This window comes from Acinonyx jubatus, chromosome C1 (genome assembly GCF_027475565.1).
Source record: "Acinonyx jubatus isolate Ajub_Pintada_27869175 chromosome C1, VMU_Ajub_asm_v1.0, whole genome shotgun sequence".
Lineage (NCBI taxonomy): Eukaryota > Metazoa > Chordata > Mammalia > Carnivora > Felidae > Acinonyx > Acinonyx jubatus.
In genome coordinates this window covers 109,712,315-109,733,150 of record NC_069381.1, presented here as the reverse complement: position 1 = coordinate 109,733,150, position 20,836 = coordinate 109,712,315, and the positions used below count along the sequence as shown (strand labels likewise).

Below are 20,836 nucleotides of genomic sequence, written 5' to 3'. Positions count from 1 at the left end.
TCCCCATTTCTTAGATACTGGTGATGTGATAGATTAACAAAGAATGGCTCTGGTGAATTCGGAAAGAAAGGCTGCATAAGGCAGAAGGCCCCTCCATTGTCTCCAGAAGACTTCGGTAGGAGATGAGAATTGTTTGCTCACTCTCCCTTTCTTGGAGAGCCACCCCCTCCTCCTTTCAAAGATGCCCTGCTCAGTCCAAGTGGTTGGGAGGGGGCCGGCTGCCCTCGGCCCCTCACTCCAGGGTGCTCGGAGTCTTCAAGGGACTTTGCTAGAGCATCAGTACAGGTGCTCTCTTGTCTGGGGACTGCAATCCGGAAGTCCCTGGGAGTGTCTATCCCCTCACACATAAAGAGCACCTGATTGAGAGCTTTGCAAACAAAGGAGAGAGAACCCTGACACCCTCATTTGAGACACTGGACCCATCTGTGCCCAGAAGAGGCCTTCCACCCTTTCCCTGATTTCTTGGTTAGGTGAGTCAGCACATTATTTTGTTTTCATGAGGGGGTGAGTTAATCATGGCCCAGGGTGAGGTCTTAACTCTTGCAGACACAGAGGCTGCGAGTGTCTCATTAATGAGCATACCTGCCCAGAGGAACGGGAACTTTCAATTATATGATTAATTCACAATAAGAGAGAGAACTCACAGTGTACCAAACATTTCCACTGATCTTACCAGGACACTGGAAACTAAACTATCAGAAGGTTGCCTGGTGAGGACGGCCCAGTCTTCCTGGCTGTCACAGATCTGTAACCCTTGAGCCCCAGCTGAACTTGTTTATGTAAGTTACCCAGCCTGAGTCTAGAACTGTAAATGTCCTAAGGGCTGGGATTGTGTCTGACTCATGGCTGGATTTCTCCAAGCCTAACACAGAGCTGGCACACAGTGACACTTACAAATGTCAAAACAAATTTCAGTTTCAGTTAGCAAAATAAAAAAACCAGTCCCTACCACTAAGAGATATAAGCCACAAAGCACCTACTTGCTAAATGGAAACTTTCCCTACAATGGCAAGACATGACTTTGACATTAGCCACATGACCCCCCAGTAGCTAAACAAATTGCTGACCCAGCTGTCCATTGAAGGAGGCTGGTGTAGACCAGAAAGCCCACGCATTTCCCTCTACGGTCCTCTGGAACGTTGTGCTGTTGCCCTAACCCAGGAGCTCTGTGGAACAATTGCTTCCGTCCTGCATGGGTGCCGACACCCCACAGCAGCCGTGGCACCCAGGACACAGGGGCTTCATATATTAACATATTTTTGTTGAGTGAATGAATTCCCTTGTAACAAATAAGAAACAGAGGTGAACAGGGGTTAAGTAGCTTGTAATATCATATTAAATTATGGCTTCTAAGTTGCCTAAAATAGCTCATTCAAAGCTTGCTTTTCATTTTGTTTTGTGAGCACCAACTTCTCATATAACTTGAGAAGAGTTTAAGATGGAGTTTCACTTTAGAATTTTTTTTTAAGTAAGCACTATGCCCAACGTGGGGTTTGAACTCAGGACCCTGAGATCATGAGTCACATGCTCTACTGACTGAGCCAGCCAGGCGCCCCTTACTTTGTTATGCCCAGAATTCGTGATCCCCAAAGACCACTAGGGAGCCGAGTCCGATGCAAAAGCAAAGAGCCTTTATTCGAGCTAGCTCGAGCTCAATCCCCTACCTGCACCGACGCAGTGGTGAGATACCAGGGAAAGAGAGCGAGTTTCAAAAGGACAAAGGTTTTATTGGGGCCTGGGGGCAGTTGGTGAGGTAATGGCTATGGCCTCAGCCGATTGGCTGGGGAAGGGTCCTGGGGAAGGGTCGAGTCCTGTTAGGCAGGTGAGGGGGGCGGTTACTCAAGGGGAGGAGGTGTGGTCAAGGTGAAGGACACAGTAGGCCCGCCCTTTCAACTTGAGGAGTCTTATCTTGTATATGTCCCTTAAATCCTTTTACTTATGTTCCTTATTTGAAAATACAATAACAATACTAATATCTGAACACACGAATTTTCATTCAACCCTCTCTACACCTTTGTCTAGACAGCTCAGTGGCTGGTCATCAGAGAAAAGTTGAGTAGCACGTCCAGAGCCCTGTGGCCAGCCAGTGGCCTGGAGAATTCTGTTTTTTCCGACTTGCAGGCCAACTCTCTCTCTCTGCCTACCTGCCTGTCCTTTTCCCACACACGCTCTGATAGCAGCCATAGTGTAGGTTTGGAAATATCATACTCATGTATTTCATCAACTCCAGACTTTGATGAGGCTGCAGTTCATTTGTGGTGACCCACGATTGTTGAGTTCCTCTCTGTGGAAACCAGTAGGCTAGGAGCTGGGGCAGGGGGGAGGGGGGCACCAAGACAAGTTGACCAAAATGTGAGCCTCTCTGCCTGGATGCCAATTCCCATGTCCTTCGTCCACTGAGGTACAATTCCAAGTGGATTCTTTTTGGAGTACAGCTTGATAAACACATACAGTTGTGTAACTACCACCACAGTGGAGGTACCCGTCTCATCACCTCAAAAAAAAAAATCTTCAGGTTCCTCTACAGTCAACCCACTAGGTTGGGGTTGGGCCCCTACAGTTCTGTCTTTTCCAAAATACCTTAAAAATGGAATCCTACAGACAATAGCCTGCTGAGTCAGGCTTCTTTCACTTCACCCATGTTGGTCCATCACCAGGCATTTGTTCCTTCTTATTGCTAAGCAGTATTCCTTTATAGGACTGTACCATAGCCTGGTAACCACTCTGCTCAACTAAAGACACTTGGGTTGTTTCTAGATTCGGGGATTATGAACCAACTCACCCTAAACATTTATGAACAGGTTTTTGTGTGAACAAATACATAGGAATGAGAATGTGGGATTCACAATGCCTTTTTCTGCCCTCAAAGGTCTTCTGCCCTCTTTAGGACTGACTGTATCATGTTTTGTCTCTTCTTGGTCAAGCAATCAGTCAGCATGGGGCCCACAATAGATGAGATGGTTTTCTAGCAAAGGGAGGTACGCCTGGAAGATCCCAGTATTTTCCCACAAAATTACCCCAACTCCTGAGGCCCTTGTCAGTCTAGTGAGAAGAGTGCCCAGGTTTCCAATGTCCATGAAAGCCTTCTTAGCATGTAAAAGAGGCCCTGAAATATGAGGAGTCCAGGCACCAAAATATACCCTGACAAAAGCAGGCCACCAGCAAGGCTTTCTGTGTGAGACAGACCTACTCAAAATCAAACTGTCCTCCCTTCAACAGTGGAAGGAAAAGCGTTAATAATAACTATAAAGTATCGAACATTCACTATATGCCAGGTATTACACAGAGCAGACACTCACTTCAATAAGCCCATGGCCACCCAGAAGTAAGCAGTTCAATCAAGGTTCAAGCCAGGCCTGGGGCTCCAAGCCCACAAATGTAGCCAAGCACCGTGTGCTCTCCTAAGCTTCACCACAGCATCAGAGGGCAAAGCATGAGCAGTAAATGATCTCTGAAAAATGGCCTAGTGTGTGTGAAGCAACATTGTGTGGAAAAACAGTATTGTAGACAACTTCTAATGTCCCAGATCCTAGACCCTGATCTGAGTTGGGGCCAAGCCTATACCTTACTACTTGACCATGGGGAACTCACCCAAACCTCTTACCCCTGTATCAGATATGTCTATCTCATTTTTTTAGGTGAGGGCAAAGGATGGTTTGAAGAAACAGTTAAATTCTAAACTGAAATCTTAATATACTTCTGAAGACCTTCTTTAAGATGAGAAATTTGTCAGGGAGCAATAGTACGTATTTCTAGTGAAGATCTACTATGGAAATATTTTAAGAAAAGACAAAAATTCCAGAAAAGAAACTGGAAGAAGAAAAAGCAAAAAGCAAAAGATCGTTTGTTTGCAACCAACACATTACTTACTTTCCTAGCCAGCGTTTTTACCCTGGGACTCCCCAGCCTCAGGAGAGGAGACAGAGACAGTGGACAGGGCCCACTTCACATGGAGCTGATGTTGCCAGTGTTCACAGCAGAGAGACAGGCCACGGAGAAAACTGACTTCTGTCTCAAGCTAGGAGGGCCCCGTGGGATGTAGGCAAGTTATGTGAATGAAGGATTTCCAGAGAGAGAAAATCCACTCTTAGCCACTGAACCTTCCTTGCCTCCCCTCTCTTCTTGGGCTCTCCCTTTGCTGGCCACTCCCAGGCAAAGGAGGAAAGTACTGACAGCCTTTGGAGACCACTGACGAGGTTCCAATCCTGAAGTTTTCCAGTTGCCTACCCTGTGGTCCAGCAACTCAGTCAACCTCTCTGAGCCCCAGTGTTTTCATCTGAAAAACGGAGATGATAATAACTGGGCACTTGGTAGGAGCATCCATAAGAAAATCCATAATCTCATATTTACTAAAGAAAGACTAAAGCTTTCTCCTTAGTATCAAAAACAAGACAAAAATATCTGTTCTTGCCAATTCTATTCAACATTGTACTAGAGGTTCTAGCCAGGGCAATTAGATAAGAAAAATTAAAAAGAGGAATCCATATTGGAAAGGAAGAGGTAAAAACATGTCTGTTTGCAAATGACATTATCTTTTTTTTTTAATGTTTATTTATTTATTTATTTGAGAGAGAAAGAGCAGGGAGAGGGCAGAGAGACAAAGAGAGAATCCCAAGCAGGCTGCACATTCAGTGCAGAACCCAATGTAGCTCTTGATCCCACAACCCTGGGATCATGACCTGAGCCAAAATCAAGAGTTGGACGCTCAACTGACTGAGTCACTCAGGTGCCTAACATGATCTTATATATAGCAAATTGTGAATACACACACACACACACACACACACACACACACACCTCAAATATTTAAGCTAACAAATGAATTCATCAAAGTTTCCAGGACACAAGGTCAATATACAATATTGGTTGTACTTCTACACCCTAGCAATGAACAATCCAAAAATAACATTAAGAAAACAATTCCACTTAAAATGGCATCAAAAAGATTAAAATACTTAAAAATAAACTTAACAAAAGAAGTACAAGATTTGGAGTTAAAAACTACAAAATATTACTGAAAGAAATTTTTAAAAGACTTAAATAAATAGAAAGTCATCCATATACATGAATTGGGAAACCTGACTTAATAACATTAAGATGGTAATACTCCCCCAAATGATCTACTGATTCAGTAAAATCCTTATCAAAATCGCAGCTGCCTTTTACACAGAATTGACAACCTGATCCTAAAATCTGTACGGAAATGCAAGGGCCCCAGAATAACCCAGAAAAAGAAAACCAAAGTTGGAGGACTCCTACTTCCTCATTTCAAAGCTTACTATATAATCAAGATTACTGCATAATCAAGATGATACGGTATTGGCATAATGATAGATACTACATCAGTGAGATAGAATTGGAAGTCAAGAAATAAACCCATACATTTGTGGTCAATTATTTTCAACAAATATGGCAACATGATTAAATGGGGAAAAGAACAGTCTTTTCAATTCATGGTGCTGGGACGACTGGACACTCACTTGCAAAAGAATAAAGTTGGACTCCTACCTCATGCCATCTGCAAAAAGTAACCCAAAATTGGCCAAAGATCTAAACGTAAGAGCCAAAACTATAAAACGCTTAGAAGGAAAAATAGGTGAAAATGTTTATGACCTTTGATTAGGCAATGGTTTCTTAGATAAGATGCCTAAAGCACAAGCACAAACAACAAAATAAAAATAAGGGGCGCCTGGCTGGTTCAGTTGCCAAAGTATGTGACCCTTGATCTCGGGGTTTTGAGTTCAAGCCCCACATTGGGTGTAGAGCCTACTTTAAAAAAAAGTAAGTTGCAGTTCCTCAAAATTTTAAACTTTGTGCCTCAAAGAAAGGGAAGAAAAGTGAAATGGCGACCCAGACCTCCAGGTTTTGTTCTGATGTGTAAGGAGCTTGCACTCATCACTCTTGTACTAACCCCACGAAACTGAAAACTAACAACTTTCTTAGATCCAGCAGAGAACTGAGGTCACAGGGCAAGCTGCTACCCCATGTATTGGTGAGATCAACAGGTGGGTACAGAGAATCACAGCTGACCAGAGATGAAGCCCAAGGGCAGAAGTTCTGCAGGAAGCAGCACCAAAGTAGAGAAACTGAAACCATAGTTGGTGAATTGCTGGAAACTCAGGGTGGACGAGTTTGAGACTAAAATGCCAGGTGTCCGTTCTTAGGGAAGCTCTCACACTTTTGTGGGTTTTACTTCCAGGAGCCCGCCAGGTTCTGACAATGCAGATCAGAGATAAATCCCACCATACGTCCAGAATGGGGAGGGGTGTTGGGGGAAGTTGTTGAGATGTGACCACCGGTTGACCCACAAGCTGGACCTGGGCAATTGGAGGCTCCCCGCCCCTCCTCTATCCTTTGAAATGTGTGTTCCACTTGCCTTCCCTATTCCCAGAAGCTGCCTCAAGGATATGGCCTTGAGATAGAAATGTGGTGTTGAGACTATCTGGATGGTATGCATGACTGGATCCAGTTATGGCACCTGTATGAACTTTAAGTGTGGAAATCTACTCATTTCGCAGCTGCCCCAGACAAACCTCTCATAAGGTCCCTTACTTATGAAACCTGCCACCTACCAATCCAGAGGGCTCTGCCTCTCACTTTGGTCTCTCCCTGCCCTCTGTGAACTGGGAGCTGGTTTCAGATTTCACCCAGGAAGTGCCCAAAGAATTTGCAAACTAACAAGGGGAAATACATCAGAGTACTCTGTTCTTAATTAGCCCAGCTTTCAAAAAGCTATTTTACCTAACTGACAGATTTTACTGGAGCCTAGCCAACCTGGGGAAAGGGAAATACCCACCTAAGGGGATGGGGGATCTGAGAAGCACTTGAGATGGTCACAGCACAGGCTCACTAAAAGACTAGACCTAATCATGAGATCAGAGAATGTTCCCCTTCCCACACATCTTACTGGGACATCAGTGGAGCTCCTATGCAACAAGGGGAGACAAAACCAAGAAAACCAGAGGAAGTTTAGCCTCTGACATTTACAGCTTCAGCAAACAGTAAATATAGCCTAACTCTCAGACAGGAAAACATAAAGCTTCACACTAATGGTTCTATTTACCTCAGTTCCTTTTACCCAGTGCATCATGTCAGGCTATCAACAGAAAATTATGAGGAAATCCTAAAAGACAAAAAACACTTTGAAGAGACAGAGCCACATCAGAACCAGACTCAGGTATGGCAGAGATGTAGAAATTATCAGACTATGAATATAAAATAACTATGATTAATATGCTAAGGGCTGTAATGGAAAAAAGTAGACAACATGAAAGAAGAGATACACAATGTAAACAGAGAGATGGAAACTCTAAGAAAGAATTGGAAGTTAATGCTAGGAATCAAAATCACTGTAAAGAAATGAAGAATGCCAGGTTTACCAATAGACTGGTCACAGCCCAGGAAAGAATCAGTGAGCTTGAAGAAAGGTCAATAGATACTTCCAAAACTGAAATATAAACAGAAATAAGAATGACAAAGAACAGAATAAGAACTATGGGACGATTTTAAAAGGTATAACATATGCATAATGAAAATGCAGGGGAAAAGAAGAAATATTTGAAGCGATAATGACAGAGAACTTTCCAAAATTCATGACAGACACAAAACTACTGATCCGGAGGCTCAGAAAACATCAAGCAGGATAAATACCAAAAAAAAAAAAAAAAAATCTATACCTAGACATATCTTATTCAAACTGCAAAAAATCAAAGACAAAAAGAAAATCTTGAATGAGACAGAGGGGGAAAAACACTTTACCTATAGAGAAGCAAAGATAAGAATTATATCAGACCTCTCTTGAGAAACCATGCAAGCAAGAGGAGTGGTGTGAAACATTTATGGCATTGAAGAAAAAAAAAAGAAACAAAAAACAAGACAACCCACCAACCTGGCTGGCACAGTCAGAGAAGTGTGGGTCATGAGTTCTCACGGGTTGTGAGTGTGAGCCCCACATGGGGTGTAGAGATTACTTACATAAATAAAACCTTTAAAAAAAAGTGAAAGAGAAATAAAGACTTTCTCAGAAAAAAAAAAAATAGAGAATTTGTCACCAGTTGATCTACTTTGCAAAAATCAGTAAACAAAATTCTTCTTCAGAAAGAAAATGATGTAGGTCAGGAACTTGTATCTACATAAAGGAAGAACATTAGAAAAGGGATAAATGAAGATAGAATAAAATATTTTATTTGTATTATTCTGAATTGATCTAATAGATAAATTTATTCAAAAAAAATAGCAACAAAATATCCAGTGGTCACAATTTATAGAGAAGTGAAATAAATGACCGCAATGCTATAAGGGGCAGGAGGGATGATTTAGGAATCCGCAATTATAAAGTACTCTCACTGCCTGTGAATTGGTAGTGTTATTTGAAAAAGACTTGAATTACTTGTAAATGTATATTGCAGATTAAAGGGCAACCACTACAAAAAGTAAATAAAGAACTATGATGATATGCTAAGAAAAGGGAGAAAATGGAATTCTATAAAATGCTCAGTTAAAACCAGAGACATTAGAAAAAAAGTAGAAAAGGAAGAAAGAAAGAAAGAAAGAAAGAAAGAAACTAGGAAGAAAGAAAGAAACAAACTAGGAAGGAAGAAAAAGAGAAAGAAAGAAAAGAAAGAAAGAGAAAGAAAGAAAGAAAGAAAGAAAGAAAGAAAGAAAGAAAGAAAGAAAGAAAAGAAGGAAAAGGAAGGAAGGAAGGAAGGAAGGAAGGAAGGAAGGAAGGAAGGAAGAACAGGGCAAGGAATAGAAGATGGCAGCACACTCCGTAAGACAATACCCCAACCGTAGTTGCTAAATGATGATCACTTAAACATCTATGATCTAACACATCAGGTAAAAGACAGATACATGAGAGTGGATAAAAAGCCACTGCATGTTGTACACAGAAAACTCACATTTAGTGAGTTATCTATCACAATATAGATAGATTGAACTAAAGGGGATGGAGAAAGATATACCATGCTAACACTCAAAAAAGAAAAAAAAAGAGCTGGAGCTATCATATTAATTTCAGACAAAACAGTTCAGAGCAAGAAAAAACTATCAGGAATAAAGAGGAGCATTACATAATAATAAAGGGATCAATTCTCTAAGAAGACAATGATCCTTACTGTGTATGTGCCTAACAACAGAGCATCAAAATACACAAGGTGAAAACTGATAGAACTGCAAGCAGAGACAAATGAACTATTATAGTTGGAGATTTCAACACCCCTCTATCAGTAATTGACAGATCCAACAGACAGAAAGTCAGTAGGGACAGAGTTGAAGTTAAACAGCACCATCAATCAAATTGCAATCTAATTGACATCTTTGGGTGACTTCATCCAACAAGAGAAGAATACACGTTTTTCTCAAACTTACATGGAATATTTACAAAGATAGATATATTCTGGGCTATAAAACACACCTTAATAAATGCAAAAGAATGGAAATAATACAAAGTACACCATCAGACCACAGCAGGATTAAATTAGAAATCAGTACTAGAAAACCCCCCAAATACTCGGAGATTAAACAACACACTTCTAAATAATTCATGGACCAAAATAGTCTCAAGATAAATTTAAAGCTAAATGAAAATAAGCATACAACTCATCAAAAGTTGTGGGACACTGTGAAAGTATGGCATAGAAGGAAATGTATAGCATTGGATTCACATATCAGAAAAGAAAGATTTAAAATCAATACTCTAAGTTTCCACCTTAGGAAACTAGAAAAGCACATTAAATACAAAGCAAGCAGAAGAAAAGAAATAATAAAAATTAGAGCAGAGGGGTGCCTGGCTGGCTTAGTCAGTAGAACATCCAATTGTTATCTCAGGGTCAAGAGTTTGAGCCCCATGTTGAGTGTAGAGATTAGAGCAGAAATTAATGCAATTGAAACCAGGAAATCAATAGAGAAAAGAAACAAAACCAAGAGCTTTGGAAATATCAATAAAATTAATAAACCTCTAGTCATGTTGACTGATAAGTAGAAAGAAGACACAAATTACTAATATCAGGAATAAGGGGGGCCTGGGTGGTTCAATCAGTTAAGCCACCGACTCTTGATTTCAACAGCTCAGGTCATGATGTCATGGTTCGTGAGATCAAGCCCCGTGTCAGGCTCTGTGCTAACAGCATAGATTCTCTCTCCCTCCCTCCCTCCCTCTCTCTCTCTCTCTTTCAGCCCCTCCCCTGCTCACACTCTCTCTCCATCTACACTTAAAAAAAAAGAAGAAACAAAAGAGGAGCCATGGACATGAACAGGACAATAAAGGACTCTTACAAACAATTCTATGCCCATAAACTTGATAACCTGGATGAAATGGACCAATTCCTTGAAAGACACAACCTACCAAATTCACATGAGGAGAAATAGATAATCTAAAGAGGACTATATCTATTAAATAAATTGAATCAATAATTAATAACCTTCAAAAACAGAAAGCACCAGGCCCAGATGGGTCCACTGGTGAATTCTACCAAACATTAAGGAAGAAATCATACCAATATTTTGTAAACTCTGCCAGAAAATAGAAGCAAAGAGAATACATTCTAACTCATTCTCTGAAACAGCATTACCCTAATATAAAAACCAGAAAAACTCATTACAAGAAAAGACATTACTAGAGACCAGGGGCGCCTGGGTGGTGCAGTCGGTTGAGCGTCCGACTTCGGCCAGGTCACGATCTCGCGGTTCGTGAGTTCGAGCCCCGCGTCGGGCTCTGGGCTGATGGCTCAGAGCCTGGAGCCTGTTTCCGATTCTGTGTCTCCCTCTCTCTCTGCCCCTCCCCCGTTCATGCTCTGTCTCTCTCTGTCCCAAAAAAAAAAAAAAGTTGAAAAAAAAAATACCTTATCTTTAAAAAAAAGAAAACTAGAGACCAGTATCTTTCATGAACATAGAAGCAAAAATTCTTAATAAAATATTAATGAATTGATTCTAAGCAATCAAAGAATTATACACCGTAATCAAGGGAGAATGATTCCAGGTATATAAGGCTGGTTCAAGATTTGAAAATCAATTAATGTAATCCATCACATCAACAGGCTAAAGAAGAAAACTCATTATCATATCAATAGGAACATAAAAAGCAGTAGACAATATCCAACACCCATTCATGATAAAAACTTTCAACACTGGAATAGAGGGGGAACTCCTCAGTTTGATAAAGGACATCCACAGCCAACATCATACTTAATAGTGAGAAACTAAATGTTTTGCTGCTAAGATCAGGAATAAGGGAAGGATGCCTGCTCTCGCCACTCCTATTCAACATCATACTAGAAATCCAAGCTAATGCAATATGGTAAGAAAAGGAAATAAAAGGCATAGGGATTGGGAAAGAAGAAATAAACCTGTCTTTGTTTGTAGAGGTCATGACTGTCCATATAGAAAATACCAAAGGATCAAAAGAAACAAACTCCTGGAATGAATAAGAAATTATAGTGGGGTTGCAAGATACAAGGTTAATATATAAGTCTGTTTTCTTATATACGGTTTTCTTATATATACTATAGTATTTCTTATATACTAGCAATGAAGAGTTGGAACTTGAAATTAAAACTCAATACCATTTACATTAGCAAATGAAATATTAAGTATACATCTAATAAAATATGTACAAGATCTATATGAAGAAAACTTACAAAACTCTGATGAAAGCAATCAAAGATCTAAATAAATGGAGAGATATTCCATTACATGGATACGAAGACCCAATATTGTCAATATGTCAGTTCCTCCCAACTTGATCTATAGATTCAGTTCCAATAAAAATCATAGCAAGTTATTTTGTGGCTATTGACAAACTGATTCTAAAGTTTCATGGTGATGCAAAAGACCTGGAATAGCCAATGAAATAGTGAAGAAGAACAAAATTAGAGGAATGGCGCTACCCAACTTTAATACCTACGTAAAGCTACAATAATCAAAACAGTAGGATATTGGTGAAAGAGTAGACAAGTATTTTGATGAAACAGAATGGAGTGCCCAGAAACGGATCCTTACAAAATCCATTGACCTTTGACAGAAGAGCAAAAGCAATACTGGAGAAAGTCTTTCCACAAATGGTGCTGGAACATAAGAACAAGAAATTACTACCAGCAATTTTTTAAAAGGCCCTTCCACCTGGAAATTAAATAACCTATCAAACTCCTTGAGCAAAGGGGAAAATACAAACCAAAATTCTGAAATTTCTTTTTTTTTAATGTTTAATATTTTTGAGACAGAGAGAGACAGAGCATGAGCAGGGAGGGGCAGAAAGAGAGGGAGACACAGAATCCAAAGCAGGCTCCGGGCTCTGAACTGTCAGCACAGAGCCTGATGCAGGGCTCAAACTCACGAACTGTGAGATCATGACCTGATCTGAAGTCGGATGCTTAACCGACTGAGCCACCCAGGTGCCCCCAAAATTCTGAAATTTCTAAAAAAAAAAATTGATAATGAAAACTAAAAGCATACTCCATCAAATTCATTTAAAGCAGTGAGCAGAGGAAAATTTGTAGCCCTGAACATTTTTGTCAATAAAAATGAAAGAATTTCAGTTTGCAGCTCAGAAAGCTGAGAAAGAAGAAGGGAAATAATAAAAGTGAAAGCAGAAATTAATGAGGCAAAGATCCAAGAAACAATAGATCCAATTAGAAAATCCAAAGCCTAGTTTCTTGGGAAAAAATTAACAAAACAGACCAACTGTTATCTATATTTACATAAGAAAAAAAGAAGAAAGAGCAAATACACAAAAATAAGAACTATTAAGTGGGGAATTAGCCATTGAGACAAAAGATATTTTTAAAATACTAAAAGACCATTTCTCAGAATCTCTATGAAAATATTGAAAACCTATATGAAATGTATAACTTCCTATGAAAATACAATTAATCAAAATTGACCCCATTACAGGCAGGCAGTTTAAACGGACTAATTTCCCTAGAAGTACACAAAATTATCAAGGAACTTCCACATTAAGAAAGAACCAAGGGGGTGCCTGGGTGGCTCAGTCGGTTAAACATCTGACTTCAACTCAGGTCATGATCTCACAGCTTGTGAGTTCAAGCTCTGTGCTGACAGCTCGGAGCCTGGAGCCTGCTTCGGATTCTGTGTCTCCCCCTCTCTCTGCCCTCCCATGCTCATGCTCTGTCTCTTTCTATCTCTCAATAATAAATAAACGTTAAAAAAAAGAACAAAGAACAAAGTTTCACAGGGTTATTCTACCAAATCTTCAGCTAGTCCCAGTGCTTTACCAACTTTTCCAGAGCACTGAAAATGAAGGGAAATTTCTTAGCTCTTTTTATAAAAGAGGAATACTGTAAAAACCCAATTAAGATAGTATAAAAAGATTATAAATATCATTCATGAATATTCATGAAAACATTCTAAATAAAATGCTAGTGAATAGAATTCAACACCGCATTATGAAAATAATAATACAACATAACCAAGTGGGATTTATTTCAGGAATACAAGGTTGATTAAATATTAATAAATGAACACACCATATTTATAGATCGATCTAAGGAGACAAATTGCATTTATTTCCACAGCTGCTGAAAAAGTCTTTTACAAAATTCATCACCCAAAATTCATTAAAAAGACTTAAGAAAATAGAAACTTATGGGTACTTTCTTAAGATGTAAGTTGACACATGTGCATGGACACACACACAACTTTTGTGCTACAACCAGGATCTCATTTAGCGGGCAAATGCTAGGAACATTCCATGAAGATCAGGAACAAGGCAACTTTGCCCATGGTCTCCACTGCCACTCAACATTTTACTAGTGATGTTAGCCAGTAAGACAAGACACTCAAGTACAGACATGAGATTTGGAAAAGAAAAATAAAACTATCTCTATTTTGCAGATGATATAAATGTACACAGAAAACCCTGGGGAATCAGTGATAAAACTACCATTTCGATAATTTAGCAGGCCATCATATTATCATATAGAAATCAATAGACTTCAACTATACAAATAATAAGTGGTATCGATATATAATACAGAAAAATCTAATGTATATGTCAAGAAAATTAACAATTCAGGAATAAATATAATAAGAAATAGTTAAAAACTACATGAGGAAAAATTTTAAAACAAGTAGACTTGAACAAATGGAAAGACATTTCTGGTTCTTGAACAAAATGACTCGGTATTATAAAAATGTCAGGTCTCCCAAATAAATAAACATTGAAAAAAATTAAAATAAATAAAAGGGGGCACCTGGGTGGCTCAGTCGGTTAAGCCTCTGACATCGGCTGAGGTCATGATCTCATAGTTTGTGAGTTCGAGCCCCACGTTGGGCTTTGTGCTGACAGCTTGGAGCCTGGAGTCTGCTTTGGATTCTGTGGCGTCTCCTTCTCTCTCTCTGCCCCTCCCATGCTCACACTCTGTCTCTATCTCTCTCAAAAATAAATAAACATTAAAAAAATTGATAAAAATATCAGGTCTCCCTAAATTAATTTATAAATTTAATGCAATCCCAAGAAAGATACTAATAAGTTTTTTTTTAATTTTTTTAATGTTTTTATTTATTGTTGAGACAGAGAGAGACACAGCATGAGCAGGGGAGGGGCACAGAGAGAGGGAGACACAGAATGTGAAGCAGGCTCCAGGCTCTGAGCTGTCAGCACAGAGCCTGATGCGGGGCTCAAACTCACAGACTGTGAGATCATGACTGTGGATGCTTAAGCAACTGAGCCACCCAGGCGCCCCAATAAGTTTTTTTTTAATGGAACTGTATAAGTTGATGCTAAATTTCATATGGAAAAATATATACGTAATTTAAGAATAGCAAGGAAAACACTAAAAGGAAAAGATATAAGGTGACTAGCCCTATAAGTCATTAAAACATGCTGTAAAATTTTTATAATTAGAAAAGTGTAGTGCTAACACATGAATAGACAAGCAAGTCTATCAAAGTTTATCAAGTCTATCATGGAAAAACCAGAAATAATGTCAAGTACATATGGAGCTTTAGTATATGATAAAGGTAGCAACTCAAATCTCTATGGCAAAACCAGGCTTTTTAATAAATGATGTTGGCACAAATAGCCATTTGGAGAAAAAGAGAAGATTGAGTTTTACCCCACATCATATTCAAGAATAAATTCCAGATGGTCAGGATCTAAACGTAAACTAAATCCATACAAGTATTAGAAGAAAAATAAGTGAATTTCTCTTTAGCCTGCATATGGGGAAAGGCTTCTAACTATGACTTGAAATCCAAATACACTAAATCCACTAAAAGATTGATAAATTTGATTAAAACAAAAAACTGTGGTTTTGTATGGCAATGTCACCATAAACGAAGTCATAAGACCATCAATATCCTGGGAGAAAATATTTGCAATATATATTACAGAGTAAGGACCAATATGCCAATATATATAAGTAACTCAAAAATTGAGGAGACAGAAAGGGGGGGGGACAAGGAAAAACTGGCAGAAGACGAGAACAGACCATTAAAAATTTTATATGTGAAAATGAAAAGATTTTCAACCTCATTCCTAAGAGAAAAGTAATTTAAAGCTACACTAAAATACTGCTTCTCACCTATCACATTGACAAAATTTTAAAATTACAATACATTCTGATAGTGAGGCCGTGGATAAAGAAGCATCTCATAGACTGCTGGAGGGAATGTGAATTAGAACAACCATCATAGAGAGTAATTTGGCAGTCTCTAAAAAAACTACACTTGCATTTACCTTTTGAATTAGCAATCCCGATTCTAAGAATTTACCACGTTGATATACTTCCAATGATAAGAAAATACATTGCACAATGTTTATTAGAAGCAATGTTTGCAGCTGTAGAATATTTTTAATAATCTAAATGCCACACATAAGACTGTTGTCTTAGTCTGCTCTGGCTGTTATAAGGAAATACCGTAGACTGGTGGCTCACAGTTCTGGAAGTTGGGAGGGCCAAGATCATGGCGCCAGTGGATTTGATGTCTAGTGAGGACCCACTTGCTGGCTTGCAGATGGCAGCTTCCTGTCTGTATAGTCACACCGCCTTGCCTCTGTGCAAGCTTGTGGAGAGAGGGAGAAAGCGCCTGTGTCTTGCTCTTCTAATAGGGCACTGATCCCATTAGGGGACTCCACCCCCATCTAAATCTAATCATCTCCTAAAGGCCCCACCTTCTAATACCATCACAATGGGGGTTAGGACTTCAATATGAGCATTTTGAGAGGATACAAACATTCAGTCCATAGTATCAGTGGTTAAAAGAACATGGTACCTTCACAAAATAGATTACTGTCAGTTGTTTAAAAAAAAGAGGGGGGGGGATCTCTATGAATTGATATGGTTTTCCAGAATTTATTAAGTTAAAAAAAACAAAAAAGCAGGGGCACCTGGTTGGCTCAGTCGATAGAGAATGTGACTCTTAATCTCAGGATCATGAGTTCAAGCTCCATGTTGGATATAGAAATTACTAAAATAAAAACTGTAAAAAGCAAAGGGCAGAAGATGATCTACAGTATACTACCTATTGTATAAGAAAGAACAAATAATAATAAAGAAGGAAAAAATAAGAAAATATACATGTATTTACTCATTTGAGCAGAAGGAAACACAGCCAAGCTAAAAAGAAAGCTTAGATCAGATGCCTGTTGGACATAGGATGCCTGCATTTTTATATCTGCAGAATTTGTAGCAATGTCCCCTCTCTCATTCCTGGTACTGGTAATTTGTGTCTTCTGCATTTTTTTTTTAATCAGTCTGGCTAACGGTTTATCAATTTTACTGATTTTTTCAAGGAACATGTTTTCAGTTTTGTTGCCTTTCTGCATTGCTTTGTTTCCCATCACATGGATTTTCTGCTTTAAAAAAAATCTTTGTTTTGCTTAGTCTTTTGCTCTTCCTTTTCTAGTTTCTTAAACTGGAAGCTGAGGTCACTGAGTTAAGATCTTTCTTCTTTTCTCTTATAGGTTAATACTATACATTTCCCTCTAAGGACAGGACGGGCTGCATGTCCCAATTTTTGATAGGCTGGCTTCTGTTCTATGTTCTTTTATGTTATGGTCAGTCAGGTGTAGCTACAAGAGAAGACACAGGAGAGGTTCAGGAAGACAAGTTTATGATACTCACAAGTCCTAGACACCTGAGGCACAACATAGCACACCACACAGGGCCATGGGGGGACGTCTTGGTGTGCTCAGCAGGCAGAAAGCGGGGTGGAGGGAGAAGGCTGGGGCTAGAACTCCAGTAAAGGAGTTTCTGTGGGACAGGCAAAGAAGGGCAGGATGAACACTTTAGGAGTGTCCAGTTTGAATAATTTCAGTGGGCTCTGAACTAGAGGGTTGGTCCCTAGTTGCCCACACCTCTACTAAGGTGGCAGAATCTTGCTTCTTGGGGAGTATGAACCAGATAGAGGAGGCCTGGTTCTGGATTGGTTAGTTTGCAAATCAGAGACAGGCTCCTGGCTGGACCTCTTCTGCCTCCAGAACTGGCTAGCCCTAGGAGGGTCAGTCTCTCCCCAGCCAGAAAGGTTTTTAAGACACCAAAACACTGTAATTTAGAGAAATAAAAAATATATAAACAACATGGTTTTCATTTTCACTCAATTCAAAAATACTAAATTCCCTTTTGAGGTTTTAGATTTAGAATTGTTTTACTTGGTTTTCAAATAGCACAGGGGTGGGGAGGTTTCCCAAAGATCATTCTTTTATCGATTTTCAATTTAATTCCACTGTGGTCACAGAACATAGTTGGTATGACTTGAATCGTTTTAAATTAATGGGGACCTGCTGTATGGCCCAGAATTGAATCTGTCCTGGCAAACGGTCTGTCTGTCCTGGCAAACGGTCTGTCTGACCTGGAGAAGAATGTGTATTCTGATCTTAGTGGGTGGCGTTCCAGAAGCGTCAATTAAGTCAACCAGGTGGATGGCGTTGTCTTCTGTCTTAACTGATTTTTGGTCTACTTACTCTATTAATTATTGAGAGAAAGGTATTAACATTTCTGAATACGAGTGTCTTATTCCTGCTTGCGGGTGTATCAGTTTTTGCTCTGTGTATTTAAAAAAAATTTTTTTAATGTTTATTTTTAAGAGAGAGAGAGAGAGACACAGGGTGTGAGCAGAAGAGGGTCAGAGAGAGAGGGAGTCCGAAGCAGGCACCAGGCTCTGAGCTGTCAGCACAGAGCCCAACGTGGGGCTCAAACTCATGAACGGTGAAATCATGACCTGAGCTAAAGTCAGACGCTCAACTGACTAAGCCACCCAGGCGTCCCACCCCATATATTTTTAAACTGTTACTGGGGACCTAAATGTTTAGAGTTATTCCCACTTTATCATTATAGAATGACACTCTTTATCCCGGGTCATAATAGTCTATGCTCTGAAATCCACTTCACCCAATAGTATAGCTACTCCAGCTTTCTTTTGCTTAGTGTTAAGACAATATATATTTTTTTCTCCTTCTTTTACTTTTAACCTATTTGCATCCTAATATTTCAACTTGTAGGCAGCATAGTTGGGTCCTTGTTCTCAGAATCTGACAATGTCTACCTTTTAATTGAGGGCGTTCAGATCATTTTCTGTTTACTCTAGATTTTCCCATCTGCCTCTTATTCCCTTTATCCACTTTTCTTAGGGTGTAGTATTTTTCATGATTCCGTTTTATCTCCTGTGTTGGATTAGAAGCCATAATCCTTTGCCGTGCTATTTTCATGGTTGCTTAAGAGGTTTTTTAACTAATCACAGACTACTTTCAAGTCATATTGTACCACATTATATATAATACAGAAACCTTACAATAGCATATTTCCATCTCTACTCTCCTGGCTTTTGTGCTATTGTTACACATTTTCCTTTGTAAACTCCACAATACATTAGCCTTGCTTTAAACAGTTATTTTTTTATTGTGGTGATAGATAACAAAATTTACCACCTTAACCACATTTAAGTATACAGTTCAATGGCATTAATCACAGTCATGTTGTTGTGCAAGAATGACCATGATCCATCTTTCCAGAACTCGGCAATAAATTCTTTACAAAAAGAGGTGTGAATAATAAGAAAATCTTTTCTATTTACCAATGTCGTTTGCAGTCATGACCTCGCGATTTCATGAGTTCAAGCCCCGCGTTGGGCTCTGTGCTGACAGTGTAGAGACTGCCGGGGATTCTCTCTCTCCCTCCCCCACTCACGCTGTCTCTGTCTCTCTCAAAATAAATAAATAAACTTAAAAAAAGAAAGAACTTCCCTAAACCTGACTCAGAGGCAGGTCAGCTAGTGATAAATTCTTTCTGCTGATATCTTTATCCATGTTCCCTGTACACAAAATGTCCTCTGGTTCCTTTTCGATTTTCTCTTTATCACTGGTTTTAAGCAATTTGCTTTTGATGTATCCTTGGTGTTATTTCCTGTGCTTGGAGTTCATTTTGTTTCTTGGAACTGGGGGCTTACAGTTTTCATCAAGCTTAGAAAAATTTCAGCCATTATTTCTCCAACACTTTTTTTTTTCCTATCTTCCCTTCTCCCACTTCTGCTTCAAGGATTCCAAACGCACGCATATCCGGCTACCTAAAGTCGCCCCACAGCTCACTAATGGCTCTACTCATTTTGTTTCAGTCTTTTTTTTTGTTTCATTTCATTTAAATTAATGTGTTTTCAAGTGCACCAATCTTTCCTTCCACAATATCTGATCTCCAATAATCGCACTGTTTTAGTTGTCAGTTGCAGTTGGGAGAGGCTGAGAATTTTTTAAACCATCAAGAAATGGCTCCTTTTTAAAAACAGTTCTGCCCTCCATTTGCATTTTACTACTTCAGCAGCAAGAAGAAATCAGGCGGCACCTTGAACACTGCTTGCAAATCTTGCAAGCCTAGATCACAAAGTTCGTTAGAACGTCCTGCTCTCCACAAAACCTCAGTTGATAGTGCCACTAAGTTTTGCCACCGTGTAAGAGACCCCCCAATACCTAGCTTCAGGTCATGATCTCGCGGTCAGTAGGTTCAAGCCCCGTGTCGGGCTCTGTGCTGACAACTCGGAGCCTGGAGCCTGCTTCGGATTCTGTCTCCCTCTCTCTCTGCCTGTCCTCTGCTCGCATTCTGTGTCTCTCTCTCTCAAAAATAAACATTAAAAAAAGATATGTAACCAATAGGAAATTTTTTAAATTTAAAATTCAGCGGCTTCAAATGACATTTACTATCTCATACTTTCTGTACCTCAGGAATCCAGGGCCTTAGCTGGGTCCTCTGGCTCAGGGTCTCTCACAGGCTGCCATCAGGGGTAGGTTAGGGCTGTGGTCATCTCAAGGCTCGACTGGTGGAGGATCCATTTCCAAGCTCACTCATACGGTAGTTGGTAGGATTCAGTCCCTCATGGCTCACTGGACTGAGTCCCTCCACTGACCTTCCCACTCAGTTCCATGCCATGTGGAACTCTCCACGGAGCAGCTCGCTTGGTCAGAGCAAACAACCAAGAGGTGCCAGAGACAGTATGGGAACAAGAAAAAGTCAAAGTCTTTTGTCACCTGATCTTGGAAGCAATAGCCGTCTCTTTTGATGGATTTTTTCCATTAGAAGCAAATCTACTTCCAGCTCACATTTAAGGGAGGGGATTGATTACACCCATAGTTTTGTTTTGTTTTTTTCATTTTAGACACTGTAGTTTTAATCTCTAGAAGTTTTCCATGGGATTTTGTTTTATTTTTGAGAGAGGAGAGAGAGAGAGAGAGAGAGAGAGAGAGAGAGATGGCGTGAGTGGAGGAGGGGCAGAGAGAGGGAGACACAGAATCCAAAGCGGGCTCCAGGCTGAGCTGTCAGCACAGAGCCCGATGTGGGGCTTGAACTCACAAACCGTGAGATCATGACCTGAGCCAAAGTCGGGCGCCTAACCA

At 39.7% G+C, this 20,836-nt stretch overlaps 1 non-coding gene across 1 annotated transcript; it reads right to left on the bottom strand.

Moving 5' to 3' along the window:
* Positions 1 to 1,478: 1,478 nt before the first annotated feature.
* On the bottom strand, positions 1,479 to 1,551 carry TRNAM-CAU (transfer RNA methionine (anticodon CAU)). Its single transcript has one exon. It is a non-coding gene; the product is annotated as a tRNA-Met (tRNA).
* Positions 1,552 to 20,836: the final 19,285 nt, after the last annotated feature.